Genomic DNA, 17,357 nt, shown 5'->3' on the forward strand with positions numbered 1-17,357 from the left:
ACTCAAACCGTTCAATACAAAACATTAGGACTTGAAAAAAATACATCTTGCTTTTTATAACCAGCTGTGTTACTCTTATACTAAAGTGGTTTAGGTAAATCTGCGTGATTTTATTTTTTTCAGTTGAGTTTGTTTGACATTTCTACACAAGGTATCTGGTGATTATGCTGATTCTGCTGTAAGAGGGATAAAAGTAAGGAACATTCTTCCCCTCCTTTGATCGCTTTGCAGCTTGGGAACTGCAAACTGATATTCAAATATTCAAAGCTTTACTGGAGCAGGGCATAGTATTTTATGTCGCCTGCTAGAGCGCTGGTGATTGCTACAAGTGGTTCACTGTAGTACACTTGTACTAGCATTGCCTAATTTATTAATCATAGAAATTTTGCATGCAAATTAGCCACACAGTTGTGCATCATAATACAGTAACAAAAATCTGTCTTCACCTGTATTAATGCCCACAAATAAGCATGTCACATTACAGTGGTAGTTGCCCCATTATATTCCAAAACCTGCCAAAAGGTCACTAAAAGCCACATAATAAAGTGTTTTCCTTTTGGTCCTTACATTTGACTTTCTAAAGCGTGAGAGTATTTAGCTCCAAGGTTTTTTTGTGTGTCTCTTTTTTCAGGTTTCCTTTTCGGGCTAAGATTCTGCCAGCCAAAAATCAGTGGTTTTCGTCCTATAGTGCAGTGTTAAAAATGTATTTTTGCACTGGTATGAATATGAGTATGAATATGTTCAGCACCACTGTCTTCATGTTGAGGATTAAAAATGCCCAGCTCAGTACACATCTGAGGAACTGTTTCCTTCCTTGCTCTGAAAGCTGCTCCATTTCTCATGCTGACTTTGTAAATCCTAGGCATTGTGCAAATGAAATCTGCATCTTTTCCTCTCTTGCCCTCTAACTACTTTAAGTATTTCTTTCATGAAAGGCGAGGTGAGAATGAGGGAAGTGACAGTTTTGCATGGGACATTTTCCAAAGGAAGACCATCGAAGAAATGCTGCACAGCAGATAGGGACAATCAGTACAATTATGTTTCCAGCTGCCCACCAACCTGCCCTCCTCTTTACTGCCAAAAGATGTGAAGGACCAGATAAATGGGAGCAAAGAGAGCTTGCAGGAGAAATGGAGAAGAGGGAGCGAGACAACTGAAGGTCAGCAAGAGAGAAAAGGCAAGGGAAGAGCAAAAGGAACATTAGGATGACACCAGAGAGGCCAGAGATCTTGAGTTTGGTGACAGAGAACCATTAGGAGTGAACTGTGCAGAAATCCAGTTAACAGGATGTTTCTTTTACTATGATAGTTACTTAATATTTATCCATTTTACAGATATGGTCTCCATAGGCTATGCCACAGAGAGATAAAAATGAAAGGCATAAACTGAAGTGACTTACCCAAGTATCAAAAAAACCCACAAAACAAAGCAACACCCAGAGAGAAAGTCACTACCTGTCTTACCAAACCTACAAGAGGTTGGGCAAGGCAAAATAAAAAGCATTAAATATGTGAAAGTATGAGGAATAAATTAATAAGCTACGCTAAATAGTTTGAACAACACATATTTCAATAACAGGCAAAACTTTTTTTTAAAAAAGAAGGAAACCACTATTAAGATTTACATCCAATACAAAAATACAATGAAAACAAGAGATGCAAAACATTCAGAAGAGTAACTGCACATCATTTCGTTATGGATTGTGACACTAAAGCTTCATTCATTCTTGTGGCATTGAGAGAACTGCAGGCAAAAAGGTAAACATAAATACAAAAGAAGATAGAAATAAATGGTGATAAGCAAACCGATGCCTTTAACACTTTGCTTTTGGGATGATTATTACAGATATATCTACAACATATGGCCTTTTATTCTCAGGTAAAAATCAAGTTTAATTTAGAAACCTCCCCAGTTTTATGTTTTCTTCTCTTTCATCTCTGATCTTGCTTTGCTCTCCAGCACTAAACAAACCACCATCAGTCTAACACAGTTGTTTCCCACTGCACTGAGTCAAAATCAGCAAGCATGCCTAGGTATTACTTACTGTCACTTGGCTCATGGTGGCCTGCTGTTTTGTCACCTCCCGGTCTTGGATCCCACAGAGGAATAATGGCAGCATAGAAGCTGTAGCTCTATAAGAAGTGTCATCTTAATATCAGAGGAGGAGCTAGGCATAAGGGGTTGGCTTCATGAATGTAAATATTTCATAATTTAGTAACGTGGCTTTTCTTTTTCCCCCAGGCAAAAGCTTTAATAAAGGAATAGGTCTACTGCAACAAAGGAAAGAACAGCAAAAATAAAGACAAGGACACATCCTAACCCCATTAATATCAGTAGGAATTTGCCTTCATCTTCAGCGGGAACAGAACTTCAAAGACATGGGAATCATCCATAAAACCTGAAGGATAAAATCGGAACCTTTCGTGGTCTATGACACAAACTGTGTTTAGAGGATGGTAGTGTAGTCCTGACACGGTGGAAACGTCCCCAGCAGGAGTTTCACATCCTTGGCTTGACCACAGCCTTGTCCCCAGCACTGCCAGGGTGGCTGCTAGGACAGATGTCAGAGAGGCCACGTGTGTGAACAGTTTCTTTGACAGAAGAACGCCTCTGAGGCAGGACCACGCAGGAGCTGGGCAGAGGTGAACCTCTTCTTGGGGAACACCATCTCTCTTGCTGTTCATGGCTATACTTCCAGTGCCCAAATGAGGAAGAAGTGATATCCCCACCTTTAGAGGTAATTTTCTTTTACATCTCAGTAATTTAAGATATTCTTTCCAAGCCTGTCTGTGGCAGGATCAAGACTGAAAGCTGTATCTCCTCAGTCCTGCCTTCTCCTGCTAGAAAGACAAGCACTAAGAAAGACTAAGAAAGACGAGCAGTGTGGATAGAAAGAATCTTTTCCTCTCCAGGGAGATTTAAGATCCCTCTTGAGGACTAAGGACACAAGCTGGAGGCACTCTGCTTGCTAAAGCTGTGAGAAAACAACATGGGAAATCTCTGCAGGTCTTGTTTTGGTATGGAACCATACAGCAAAGCAGAAATTAAAAGAAGAGAGGTACCATTCTTCCGCTAACATCAGAATTAGTTTCCCTGTCTTTCCTTTGGATAACTCCTTATGCTTCTTCCATTCCTGGGACTGCATAGTAAGACACAATATCAAGTCACTGTATGATAACATGTATAATGTGCAACCTAGAGTTGTTACATTCTTGATGGGTAAGTTCCTCTGCCCCACAAACACACAGCTCCTCCTAGTCAGTCCTATTTTAGCTCTTCAAAAAAAAGCCTCCCTCTGTCCTTCATTATTGGTCACCAAAATAACTCTGACAACACAGACCTTTTCAGATTCCAAATAATGGTGTTTCAGGAAAATGTTCCGTGGGAGTCTGTACCCTAACTAGAGGCCTTCTCATTAATTTCATATCATATTTCACACAGGATCTGCACCACCGGTCCACTGCAGGTCATATCAAGAACAAAATTACAAACATGTTAAAAAATATATGTTTACCATATGCTAATATGCCTGTGTACTATATGGCAATGATTTTCAGTCCCTGGGTGTAGAGAGATCTATGGACAACCTTTAAGAAAGACACAAATATGACTACAAACTACAAGTTCACACATATTTCCCAACCATTACATTTCTTAAGGAAGCCTATGCCTCTACTGGAAAACTATAGGGAATTTGAAAACCTGTGTTTTTTGCAAGTCAGACCTATATTTCATGTCAAAATATATAGTTGTGGGGTTTTGGATTTTTTGAGAGAGTGAACATTGCTCAGGATCCTGCAGGAAAAGAGAACTTCTGGTTTCAGAATTTTTTTCAATAAAATGCAGTATTGCTTTAATGCTAAATCCCTTTAGTTTCTAGTGTCCTAATTTTTAACAATCAGCGCGTATACAATCAGTCTAAGAAATCAGGAATGAAGCATGTGGTTTGGCTGCTTTAAAAATCATATATTAATGCTATCTGAGTTGGTAGGCTTTGCTTTGGTAGTCCGACTAAAGTGGCTGTCAGCTAGACAGATAGTGCAATAAAGGTGAAACATGGTATTGCAGATAAGAAACTAATCTTTATTTCATGGTGCCGGTCTTCTCTGGGTATATGAGCCCAGCACTTTGTGGATCAAGTGACACTCTTAAACATAATGCTATTGAGCACAACCAATTTGATTAGATTAGTCAAACCAATGTGGTAAAGGCAAAGTGAAACTAAGCAGCTTCATGGCTGTTACCACGTATACCGTAAGCATGGTATCTTCCATAAGCAAGGAGAATTTCAAGGGCTAACAGCATTTGAAGTAAGTCTAGTGTAATTTAAATGTAGTACTGTACGAAGCATGACAATAAGATCAATTCGGTAAAAAACTAGAAAAGCTAAACTCTGGACAAATTTATGAATGCACTGCACAAATTAATACGTATTTGTGCAATGTATTCAGGAGAAGAGAAATATGTTTCTTCTAAGAGGATGTAGGTGTGGCTACTACAGTGTACCAAAGAGATTAAAAAAAAAATAAATCTGTTGATGCTGTGTTCTTCTTGTGTTTGAAGTAATAATTAGAGTCTGGCGTCAAGTTTGAATGATAACTATTACTTTCTTCACACAGATTTTCTAAGCTTGAGAGACCAGTTTTCAAAAGCTCTCTAGCAAAGCTATTATGTTACCAGTATTGCTCCATCAAAAGGAACTGTTAAAGCATGACCAGAAATACTGAGGGTGAGTCCTGGTTTTCCAGTATCTCCTCAGGACTGGGCTTCAGAAATTAAAGTCAACTCTCTGACAGTAATCTCTCATAATTACAAATGAAAATTACGCAACTGGCAAATTCTCAGCAGCCTTGGAAATTGGACCTAATACATTCAAAGGTATAAGCCTTTAAAATATTTCAGACATAGACTCTTTGCCAATACTCTCTATTAGAACTCAAGTTTTTGTTCTTGAAGAAAAGAAGCCCCTTGTGATATTTCTTTCATTGCTGATACAGTTTTGTATCTGTTACTGCTTTGAATTTTCTGTTTCGAATACTTCCAGGAGGAGATTGCCATTGCAGATGCCCCAGACTCCCCCAGATGACTGGCTTTCAGTGCAGCTCAGCCATTTCCCTCCACTGCAGTTGTTAGATGCCCCAGCTTACTTCACTGTAACTCTAATTTGTGGTTGGTGTTTTTTTTCTTCTTTAGGCTTATTAAAAAACAACTCCTGGACTGAAAAGAAAGCACTTTTACCAGACCAGATATTTGGATTCCTTTTACTCCAAACTCCCACAGCACTGTGTCCCAGGTGGCTTAATACTGAAATGCATTCCAGTAAGTCTTGTATACAGATGTATGAACATATAAAGAGAAACTTAAAACTGAAGAGCTCTAATACTGTAAAATATAGCATTCAAAAGTGAGGAAATAACTACATTTGCCTGTGCAACTTTGATTTGGCCTGTGTACAGCTGTCTTTTCCAACTGGAACATCTTTCATTTCCTGTAAAAAATCTACATCTTTAGCAGATAATGGGTAAGGGTTTTGCTGGTTTTTAATCCTTTTCAGTAAGTGTATAGTATTCTGGTATTATTTATTGCTCATTAGCCAGCTCCATCCCAGAACCTAATTCTGTCATAGGAATGTTGTACATTTAGCTCCCTGAAGTATTACGGTTCTCACGTTTGGTACGTAGTAGTGGTACAAGTAAGATGTATGCCTGTGGGTGGAGGGAAAAAGAGAATGTATTATTAACAGACTCATATTGTTCATTTCCTTCCTTCTGCGGGTCCCCTTCCAGTATACTATAGCAAGTTCTGCTCCTAAACAATTTTTCTGAGTTTAATATATTGTTAGTCACAAGATTATCCTGGCTTCACGCTAAGCCTTTACCTCATAACAAAGCTTTTCTTAAAACCCATTGCAATGCTTTTCACCCCAAGTACATAGTTTGTTTTCTGCCACACCACATTCCTCTGCATGTACTGTACACATGTAACGTCTTTTTCAAATCACAGTAGGTGGAAGCTTGGTTTGAGAATACACTGTAATATCCAGTAGCGTTGAAGTTTTAGGTTGTAACTGTTCAAAATTCTTGGAAATGTAAGAAGTATTTAAAGGCCAGATGGCTCAGGAAGCTAACTGGAGACCGCTGGCACCAAAGTGTGGGACAACAAAAAGAGTGAAGAGGGCTATGTAATGCAGCTTGCTTTTTGGAATGAGAAAAATGTAAACAATGTAGGAATGCAAACATGAAGGGGACAGCACTTTTCAAAGAATTTTGAATTGCAGAAAGTTGTGGAGTGCCTGCCTCTTCCTGAGACAGGATAAAATCTAGAAATATAGCCAGTAGGTGACGGTTACCAGACTGACATCTCATCTGAAACAACAGAATTACTGTATTTAATTTCTGCCAACAGGCACAATGGAATGAAAGATCTTGAGCCCAAAGGAAAGGAAATCATTGTGTCCCCCAAAAGATGGACTGCTTCCTCACGAGATGGTGTTAAGGACAGGCTGCTCTTCATGCAAAACTGGAGGGATGCCCAGAGAAACAACAGCATGGCCAATGGATGCTGTTTGTCCTTGTCAGGGTGCAGGCTGTTCACAGAACTACCGAGCAAAATACAGCTGAATGAACAAGTAAGAACAAAATTTTAAATATCAGCCTCAGCCTGGATAAAAGCCTGGAAAATTATACACTTAGTTGTAAAAAAACCCTAGAATGACATGCTAAAAATCCTCAACAGAGACCTGCAAAGAGACTACAATCATCTGAGCCCTATGTTCTAGTTAAGTTTCTTTAAAAATACAACAGAACTTGGTCTTGATAAATAACTTGTGTGCCGGATCTAGAGCAGTTTTGTTGGAATCTCCAGCAACGCCACCACTCCATCACTCAATAGTTCTGTTGTTGGCATCGTGTCAACAATATCAGCCCTACAGGTTGTGTAACAAGATAATGATGCAATTAACTTGAGTGCAGGATCTAGAGCAGTTTTGTTGGGATCTCCAGCAACGCCATCACTCCATCACTCAATGATTTTGTGGTTGGCATCATGTCAACAATATCAACCCTGCAGGTTGTGTAACAAGATAATGATGCAACCCTTAGGGATGAAGGTGGAGATGCTGGTAGGATGACAAAGTCCTACCACCCACGTACAGCAAGAAATAATTGAGATTAGGTGAGGCTGTAGTCAAACATGATACATTAAAAGTACTGTTTATTATCAATCACAGAACCAATTAAACTGAATTTATATAAACTATCTAATTAACAGATTAGAAAGCCTGAAGTGACCTGTGATCTTCTCATCTGACTTCCTGTATAATGGAGAGATTTCCCTGAACTAGATTGTATCATTTTAAGGGGGAAACATCACATCTTGATACAAAATATCAACAGAAAAGTTACCATAATTCTTGATAACTCTCTCAATGATTAATTATGGGTAACTATAAATTAAGACTGAAGGTCTTAGATCTTTGTCTGCTAGAGCTAACCCATGTATTTTAAAATGAGTATTTACTACAGAGAAAGGTGTATGAAAGGGCCCCCATTAACCTTCTCTTTGATAAGCTAAATAGCGTGAGCCCCACTCAGGAAGGGGAGTATCCTAATCCTTTAATCATGTCTCATGTCTGTTCTATGAAATCCCTCTCATTTTTCATCACACATTTTGAATTTAGGACACAACCCCCCATCAATGCCAGACACAGAGAAAGTATAAACCTCTCTATTCTTTCTCTATATTCTTGGGCAATCGAGTTAGATTCCCTGTTCTAGTCACCATGTCAGAGAAGTAACGATTGTACTCTCTTAGTTTCCAACTGCTTTTCAGTGACTTTGCTTTCCAGGAGAGAACTCCCTGGGAGATTTGCTGGGCTCTTGTTCTTCTTTCTAGAATATGTTATGCTTATTTATCTATATATGGCAAAAATGCTTTCACATTAGTTTTGTAGAAGAATAAGGCGCTAAGGGACTTATGAGTGGTTAGCATGAAGTATTTGTGAAGAAGGAAACTGAGGACAGGTCTCCTGAATCCCATACTGGCACTAGTACTGCACACTTACATTTGAAGTTGAATTGCAGAGGCCATGACCAAATGCATCGTCAGCTCATGGATACCATCCCAGTATCAACCGAATGTTGTCATTTCTTTTCAGATGCATTTAAAAGTCTCCTGGTGAAATAACAACCCATTTACCCTAACTCTCTCCTGTCAAAGGTAACCATGTTGTACCTTCTCTTTCATAAATAATCCCACACGTACTTTTTCCAAAAATAAATAAAGTATTTTCTCAAGCAGGAGGAAAATGTGATCAAACTGGAAACAAAAACTAAAAAAAAAAATACTATCTTGTCCAATTCTTCCTTTCATCTTGTATGGTAACTTTTACCAAAATGGTACTTTTGACTCTGCCCTCTGTTTCCTACTGTAGGGAATAGAGATAGTCTTCAGCATCAGTCTGTGTTGCATAAAGCACCAAACTTGCTGAGCCATGTAGACCAAGCAAAAGAGTTACTGTAATAAAAGGTCTAACTTAAGACCAGATCTCCTGATGAGCTTCATTTCTGCATTCAGTCAAACCCTGTGCATACAGACAGGATTGGCTGTGACAAACTTTTACTGTAAAATGCTACAAAAGAGGCTGAAATATAGGGCAGAGCTAGGAATAGTTCTTGGGAAGCTCTCTGGGTTTCCTGGAGGGCAAGGTGTGGCTCTGTACGTGGGAGGTAAACGCCAGTGATTTTCTGTTACTAGTAATTAGGTGCAGCTTGAGTTTCATTAATAAGAGCTACATATGCATACTGGGAAAAAGAGTTTATCTGACACTGAGATTATTACATGTTGCCAGCTAAATGTCTTACAATGGTCATTACCTTTGTTAATTTGTGATTAGCACTTATAAACATCCAAAAACATGTTCATATTTTATCAACACATAAGAAAAAAAGTTCTGCTACTGAGAGTTTATAATATAAAAGAGAAAGAATTGGTAAATCTCAAAATTTTCTCACCAATCTGTCTAATATTTTGCAACTACTTCTTTCATTAACATTTGTTTTTATTAGCTTTAGTCATTTTGCTTTTGATGTTACGATCACTACCAAATACAGAAATACACTTTCCAGAAAGTTATCCTGAGGTGAACACCCAGCATGGCAATATCAGTCTTTAAAGATCTAATAAACTAATGAAGAAAGGAAACAGAAATTTATCAGGGAAAAGGGGCTGGGTAGCCTTAAATAAAAGAGATACTGCAATTCTAGTGACTATTCATCAAAATTTAGCAACACAAAGTAGAAAAAAACCCTGTAATGTAAGTTAAAATGTCTGTTTCCTTAAATTATTCTAAAATCCATTCATTGCAGTCTGTAACCATATACTATATGAATACTAGAATACTATGGCAGATATTCAAAAAATCTTATAAAACATCTTAAAGGGTTTTTTGTTTTTTTTTTTTCCTCCATTGTGATGTTCATAGCATCACAGGTTTTCAGGCCAAAAGAAAGCACCATGATTCTCCAGGCTGCCCTTTTGCACAGTACAGGTGACAGTTTGATAAGTGATGTCTACAACCTCTGGAAAAAGTCTGCTTTCTTGATTTAGCCTTCAGGTGACAATGAATACTTCACAGGCCTATCGATCTATTTTTTTTTTTTTTCCCAAGGCTAAGTTAGTTTAAGGGGGTTTTGTATTTTGTTTTTTAATCATAAAATGTGTCTTGGCTCAGATTTCAAACACTACGTGTTTTAAACGATTTATTTGCTAAACCAAGAATTTCTAAGGTTACAAATATTCTCTTCATTTATGTAATTCCAGGTGAGTTAGCTCTTATGTGATTCATTGATAGGCTGAAGAGATTAAACCTTTTAAGTCTTTTCTGTAAGAAGGATTTCTAGATCTCAAATCAACCATATAGTTCTGCTTAACCATTTTCCCAATTTCTGTCTCAGCATCAGGCCAAGACATACTGCTCCACCAATGAAATCCCTATTGCTACATTTATCCACAAGGATAGCAGTTCTGTGTGCTCTTAATTGCTTTCCTGTATCTCTGCTTTTCACAATACAGTCCTCCATCAGATAACTGATCTACTTTTTTTTTTTCCTAGAAATATTAGCCTGTGCTTAACTATATTAAAATGCACATTGTTGAAGTTAGGTCACCTTACCAAAGATTCTGGTAGCACTGTGGAATAAATCCTTATCACGTATCACTTCACAGCTCCGGTTTCTTATGCAAATATTATCTTACAAATTTGTAAACTAATACGTGTTATTAGCCATTTATAAGCACTTCTGACTTATTAGTAACGCCAAGTAGAAAATGATCCAATTTTTTCCCATTTTAAAATGTAAAGTATCTACTAAAAGCTAAGAGTAATATAGCCACCACTGAAACATATTAAAATAAAAGAATATTTAAGCAATATGCTTTGCTTAATTGTTGATAACATACGTGTTGATAACATGGAGTTGAGTGATCTGCAAGGCAAACAACAGTTTCACTTGAGGTGTTTTACTGTGTAACAAAATAGTTGCCTTATTTCTATAGTAACATCTACAAATTACCTTGCAAGAATTTTGAACAAGGAGAAAAATCTTGGATCTCTGTGGGTAACCTGCAAGCAGAAAAAGAAGCAAAATTATTTTCTGTACAAGTTCTGTTTATTACACCGAAATTATTCCACTATAGTGCAAATACGCCTTAATATAAAATAAAAAGAAGTCAATAAATAAAATAAAAACACAAGGTAGTATATTCTGAAAAATATCTGGCTAGAAATGAGTCATACTCTAATGCTGGATAAACTCTTATTTGGTATGTGAAGGAATGTTTTATTAAGGGAGCCCAAGCTATATGTAATTGCCACCAGCAGAAAGATAACTAGCATTACTTCCTACAAAGAAGACCACACCTGCCAAGAGACATGAATTTTTCTACATACCCACAAAGCTGATGAAATGTTGCCATTGACTACCTTGCCTTTTACAGGACAATTCTTTATAAAAGGGTAGTGATCTGCAGAAGCAGCAAAATGAATTCAGCAAAATACCAGGTTGGAAACAGCAGATACTTCTTCAGTACTTTGCCATGGGTAGCTATTGGATAAACCTCTCAAAAAATCTAAATGTATCAAATTACAATTTTCTTGTTTCTAGAATTTCTATTTGAAGAAGTATTCCAGTTTCCTTCACCAGGCACCTGAAGCTCCAGCCTTTATCTTTTTTTTAGCTTACATACAATTAATACATTATCTTGTAATTTTAATCTACTAACTAACCAGAAGTGCTGACAGACTTGTAGTAAATCAAACACCCAGTACTCATCAGGTTGATCTGCCCAGATTAAGATAATGGCCAGCTATGACATCTTGAAAGGTTCTGTAAGAAGGAATTATTGTAATGTAGGTTATAACTACATGTTTAAGATTGTATTGACATCCATAATTAAAGTAGCTGTAAAGTATTTTTTTTAAAACTCTAATGAACTTTAAAACTGGACACTTGCATACAGCAGACTATGGAATTTCCATAACTTTTCAATAATATATTTTCAACTTCTTTGCAAGAATACCACATAAAATGCCTCCTTTTTAAAATGCTCTCCTTTGCTTCATTTTTCCTTAGATTATTTAAGTTTTTCTGCCTCAGGCTTCCAAAAGCTTTGCTTCTTTTTCTTTCTTACACACACATACTTACACGTTCTGAGATGTTAGACACAGACCATTTCAATGCATCAGTAGTCACTGCTCTTTGCACAGCATAGCAAGAGCGTTACACTAAGCTGAACTGCTGCAACTTCAAGAAGGGCAGAATGGAAGAGCCAGGGAACCACATGTCTGTCAGCCTCACCTGCATCCCCAGGCTGACTGTGGAGCAAATACTCCTGGAAGACATTTCCAAGCACCTGAAGGACACAAAGGTGACTGAGAACAGCTGGTTTAATGTGGCTTTCCCAAGGGTAAACCTTTGATGAGAAGACTGGCTCGGCAGAGGAGGAAGAGCAGTGCGTGCTGGTTACCTTGACTTTAGGGAGGCCTTCAGCATGGTCTCCCATGGCACCCTTACAGTCCAACCGGTGAAATACGGAATGAAAAAACGTACCACAAGGTGAATGGATAACCAGCTGTGCTGTGGAGTACAACGGGTATTGATCAGCTGTGCGAGGTCCACCAAAAGGGTGGCCGCTTCCTGGTGGTGTTTCTCAGGGACACGTTCAGGGGCCAAAACTCTTAATGTCCTTATTAATGACCAAGACCAAGGTAACAGAGTGCGCTTTCAGCAAGTTCTGGTATGATACCTGTTGGGGCTATGGCTGTCAACACCACCCTTTGTCTGGAAGGCAAAGCTGCTATTTGGAGGGGCCCTTGCTTTATTTTACCATTGTTTACTTTCTTAAACCTAGGACAACTTACTCAAAAGCCTGAACAAAGACCGTAAAGGAACTCTCAAAAGTGAGGGCATTACAGAATGAAAACTGACTATGAAAATTTCGTTTGGTGTCCTTATTCACCCATAGTATAACAAACGTTAATTTCCTTTTAGGGACAGACACTAAGTCTGCATTACTCACTTGCAGGGTGCTGAACTTGAGATACCTGGAATCTGATATCTAGAATGGTCCTGAGCATGTGAACCTAACTGAACATAGTTGTGGTTTGAATGTACGGTGCTAAATTCTCAAACTATCCATCTTCGGGTGTCTTACAGTGGGCATTCTAAATCTGATAAATTTGGACAAACTTGTTTGATTTTCCCATCTGTACCATGGACATAATACCTTCTTTCCAATAAGCACCTTAATGTTTGCACACAGCTCAGATACTGTAAAGAAGAGTAAACCAGAAAAGCATAAGAAAATAATTAAATTTTGTGTTGAGTTATGGAATGGGGACGGGCATTGGGAGCACATTGTAAGACCTAGTGTTCATCCTGAAATGTTAAATAATATCCAAATTTATTAAGCATGATCCCCATTTTACCCATTAGAGAGACTGCCCTAGGTGACTGGAAATACTGAAATTAAAGACTGTAAACAAGATCCACTAAGGAATGCAAGCCTCGAAGTCCCAAACAGATGATCTTGAAAACTACCCACGCAGTTCCTGCATAGGCACCTTGTAATTTTACCTTCCTCCCCTACATAATGCTCCCCTGCAGAAACAGCTCTGGCTATGCCCAAGTCTGGGAACAGCCTGGAAAGAGCTAAGCAGTTTAGCATTTGTTTCATGCTCACACCTAGCTGGATGAAAAAAAGGCTTTTCTGCAGCAGAGATCCCAGATGGCCTAGTACGGTTACATGTAACAAGCATCACAGGCCTAGGCTCTCTACAAAACACAATGCAGGCTTTCTCTCAAAAAGTGATGGTATAGATATCCATCTTTCACATGACAGCATAATGTGGTGGGCCCATGTTCAACTCTTTCCTCAGCTGAAGAGATGTGGGCTCAAACACAGATTCCCCTGCCACACAGAGCGTCTCCTGCCACGCTCTGAATATTCCACCCTGGTGAGACCACGTTACCCTTTCTTCACTGTGCAAAAAGCCCAACAGAGCATCAGCCAGCAGTGTAAAAGGAACCAGACTCTTTAGCCCAGTGATGAGGGCACACACCTGAAGACTGAACCTGGTTACAATCGAGTCTCTACAGCTTGTTTCTGCTTTGCTGTGTAATTCTTTAAAGTAAACTACAGGGAAAGCATTGGGACCAGGCCAGGAATCCAACAGTCGTTACTTTCAGGAAGAGTGTGTCCCAGCCACTAGCTATTTGGTCCAGCATCTTCTTTATCTTATTCTGCACACAGCATTAGCTTCAGTCGGAAGAATTAAGACAGTTCTCACCTCTGAAAAACCTGCAGGCTTGCGGCTTGATTGTTCCATTGAAAGGGAAGCTGTTATTCTCAATCTCCAGAAGCTGGAAAGTCCTGTCTTCTGTATCAAATGTGAGTGCTTTAACTTTTGAACTACCAGTTAAGGAAACCTACTATCACTAACTACAGGGACTGCACAGTTAGTGCTGTCAGTCCCTAAGAATGCCTACCAGAGAGAGGCTGCAAGCAAGACTGTGAAGAATGTTTATTTTGAAGGGCCTGGTAAGGTTCTGACATGATCAAAGCTGTACTAACTGCTCTGCAGTCCCAAGGCTGAGGTGCTTACAGGCATAAAAAACCCCAGACCTTTGGGGTACAACTTTGGTATCTACACAGCGCCATGAAGGGATGGGAGACCTAGCTTTGAATGCAAGAATAAGAAGAGTACACTTGCCTCAGTTCAGCAGTCTGCTCCTGCCAGTTAGCCCTCCTGGGCGGCTCAGCAAAGGATGCCTGCTGCAGCTGCATGCATCCATACCGCAAGGCCCCAGCTTGTATTTCTGCTCCACATTGCCTTGTGCTGCTTAAATGTGTGAGCTTCTCTGACTTAGCTTGCCTACCAGCATATAGCACTAACTTTCAACAGTTTGGAGATATTTTTCACCGCCAGCAGAGTTCAGAGGGCTTAGGGATCCTGCAGAAGGTTTTGAGAGACATCAGTGTGGACCTGCACAAAGCTAAGCCTTGAGGGAAACTTGAGACACCTCACTTCTTACTCATGTTCTGTTGTGACCTCGTGCGCCTTGGATTTCCCTTCTCCTCTCCAGTTTTAGATGCATGACAATACTATCTCCAAGTGTTTAAATTGGGGGCTTTTCTCCTAGAGGAAAATCAGCCAGTTTTCCCTTGTCCTCTACTCTACTAACACACCAAGAATCCTTAGAACTCAGACATTACTTTACAGAAACTGTGCTCACGAATCTTGTGATCTTTACATGACTATATTACCGATTGGTGGTTATCCGTTTTAACAACAACCACAAAGAATTCTGGCACACTGATTCTGAGGGGAATTGCTTTGCCATGTTAACAAGACAACGTAACTACAGTCAAAATGAATCCATTTTAAAAACACATACAACAGCTTTTTTGGTTTTCCAAGGGAAAATCAGTATTCTGTAGGAAGAAAGAAAGAAGCCTGTAAGGCTTATCTGTCTTTCTTTGGTTTGGAGCGCTGCATTTTCTGGGGCATTTTTTTTCAGTGTAACAAAAGACAAGTAGTATGTCCTCTCTACCTTCAGGTAATGAAATTAAGAAAAAGAAACCAGGAAAATAGGAAAATGTTGGTTATTATATTAAAAAAAAACCAACCAAAAACCCAAAGCAAACCAACTAAGAATTCTCTTTCTAATAAATTCTTAAATCCAGAGGCAGCTTCTCCTCTTTTCTTGTCTCCTTCCATAAATATTTTCGAACTTAATTTCCTTTCCCCGGATGAATTTTTGTCCTTTCCACTTAATCACAAAGTAATTTTCAGTTGTTTAAAATGGCAGAAAAGCAAAAAACCCCAATGCTCTATTGATACCACTCAAAATAATGCTTCCACTACCACAGCTGGGCCAGTGGTAATTTACAGAAAGGTTTCCTCCAAAATTCCTTGGTGCTGACATGGAATAAATGTCTTCATTCATCACTCTCCAGTGGAGAACTTACATGTTGGTTTACGCAGATCAAAGCTACTGGTGTTTTCTGTTTGGGTTTTTGTTGTTGGTGGTTTTTTTAACCAAGCAGCTTCTTCCAAAAGACGTTTCCTAGCAATGCTACATTAGCTGTAAAAAAAAAAAAAGAGTATCCTGGTCAAAATATTATTTGCACAGAACAGAGTTCATAGCTAAAATCAGCAAAAGACCCTGGTATTTTTTATAAAGAAATTCAACTAATACTATGCATGCATTTATTAGCTGGGCCTTCTCTTGAAGTTATAATTGTACCTTGTTAGTGATCTTATTTTTACCAAGTCCACAATGTGTTTCTGGTGTCTTTTTATTGCCCCTCCCCTGCCCTAGGAAGTTCTTGTATTATTGTGCATCATTATTTTGTTCCTGTCAGTCCTTGGAAGAAAAGTCTTTGAGTAATGTTAGGAGGTTGTCCTCCCTCTTGCTGGGAGGGAGAAAGATAATTCCACACATAAGCATTCAGTGAGCTTCACACAATTATGCTGCACATCAGTTTGCAATGATCCCAGCAAAACCACTGTTGCAAACTGGAACTACACATAACTTAGAACTCCCTATTAGCTCTGCCAACAGCAGTGATGAAAATCTCTGCTAATGACTTTTAGAGATACACTTGCAATCTCTGATGTTTGAATCAGCTAGTGAAATGAAGTTACAGAAAGTCCTTGGTTAACATATTCTCAACTAAATCCCCCAAACTTTAATTACCATGGAAACTACTTATCCTTAAGGCACTCAGGGTAGCTGAAATATTTTCTCATGACAAAAATTGGAGTAAGGCCAGAAAAATATAGGATTGTGCATAATGAGGCCTTTGATCATTCATTTACATCTGTGTTAAGTAGAAATAACCTCCGTGAAGCAAGTTGTGTTACTGAGTCCAATTCATTTGTAGGACAGAAGCTGGTTTGAGACACTGTCTAGCTCAGGTTATTTCTAGATTTTTTTTTCCATTATTTTCATGCATTTATGTTAACACATTTCTTTATTCACTTTTCTAGGAAGAGAAACTTAGGAATGCAAAATAGTATTTGTATATAAAAATAGTAGACATATTCCAAGCTTTGAGACAATCTTTGGGAGAAATGGAATGAATCAGTCCCACTGAGGCTCAGCATTTTGCAGTCTCAGATTAAAAATACTTCAAATGTAGCCCAGGCCCCCCAAAATCCCCGAGTACTCAATTTCTATGAAACAGAGTATAGTCTTCATGCTGCAGCAAAGCTGGCATATGTCTAAACCAGCAAATCAGCTCAGGAACAGAAAACTTCATTTCTAGCTTTACAGAAATTACATCTCTTTTAATTGGTTGTAGGGGTTCTCATTTCATCTTAACCTAAGTTTTGACCGGCTTTAATGGAATGGAAGGGATTTTCAGGAACATTACCATCAAAAAACCCCTATGGTTCCTTTTAAGCAGGTGCTCCCCACAGCTTAACTCCCTGAGCAAGTATCTGAATGTGAAACGTGCACATGGGAAAATACTGCTGGGTCACGGTGTTACTATCATTGCTGTAAATCCATTGGCGTGTGATGTTTGTCCAAAGCTGCACATTTGGGTACTGTTAACCCTGATTATAAGTTACACACGGTGGTAATTTGTATCGCTCTCATCTTATCTGAAGGTCTGTAGCCTGCTGAGCAAGTAGCTTAGCCACTTCGCAGGTCCCCGCACCGCACAACAGGCTGTGCCGGTCGCCCCGCCGGGCGCACCCCTCACGGCCGCGGCCAGCGCCGGGCTCCGCGCCCCTGCGCCGGCGGTGGACGGTGCTGGGCCCTTCCGTGACTCGCCATACAACCACCGCC

The sequence above is a fragment of the Falco biarmicus genome, chromosome 11 (genome assembly GCF_023638135.1).
Source record: "Falco biarmicus isolate bFalBia1 chromosome 11, bFalBia1.pri, whole genome shotgun sequence".
Classification (NCBI taxonomy): domain Eukaryota; kingdom Metazoa; phylum Chordata; class Aves; order Falconiformes; family Falconidae; genus Falco; species Falco biarmicus.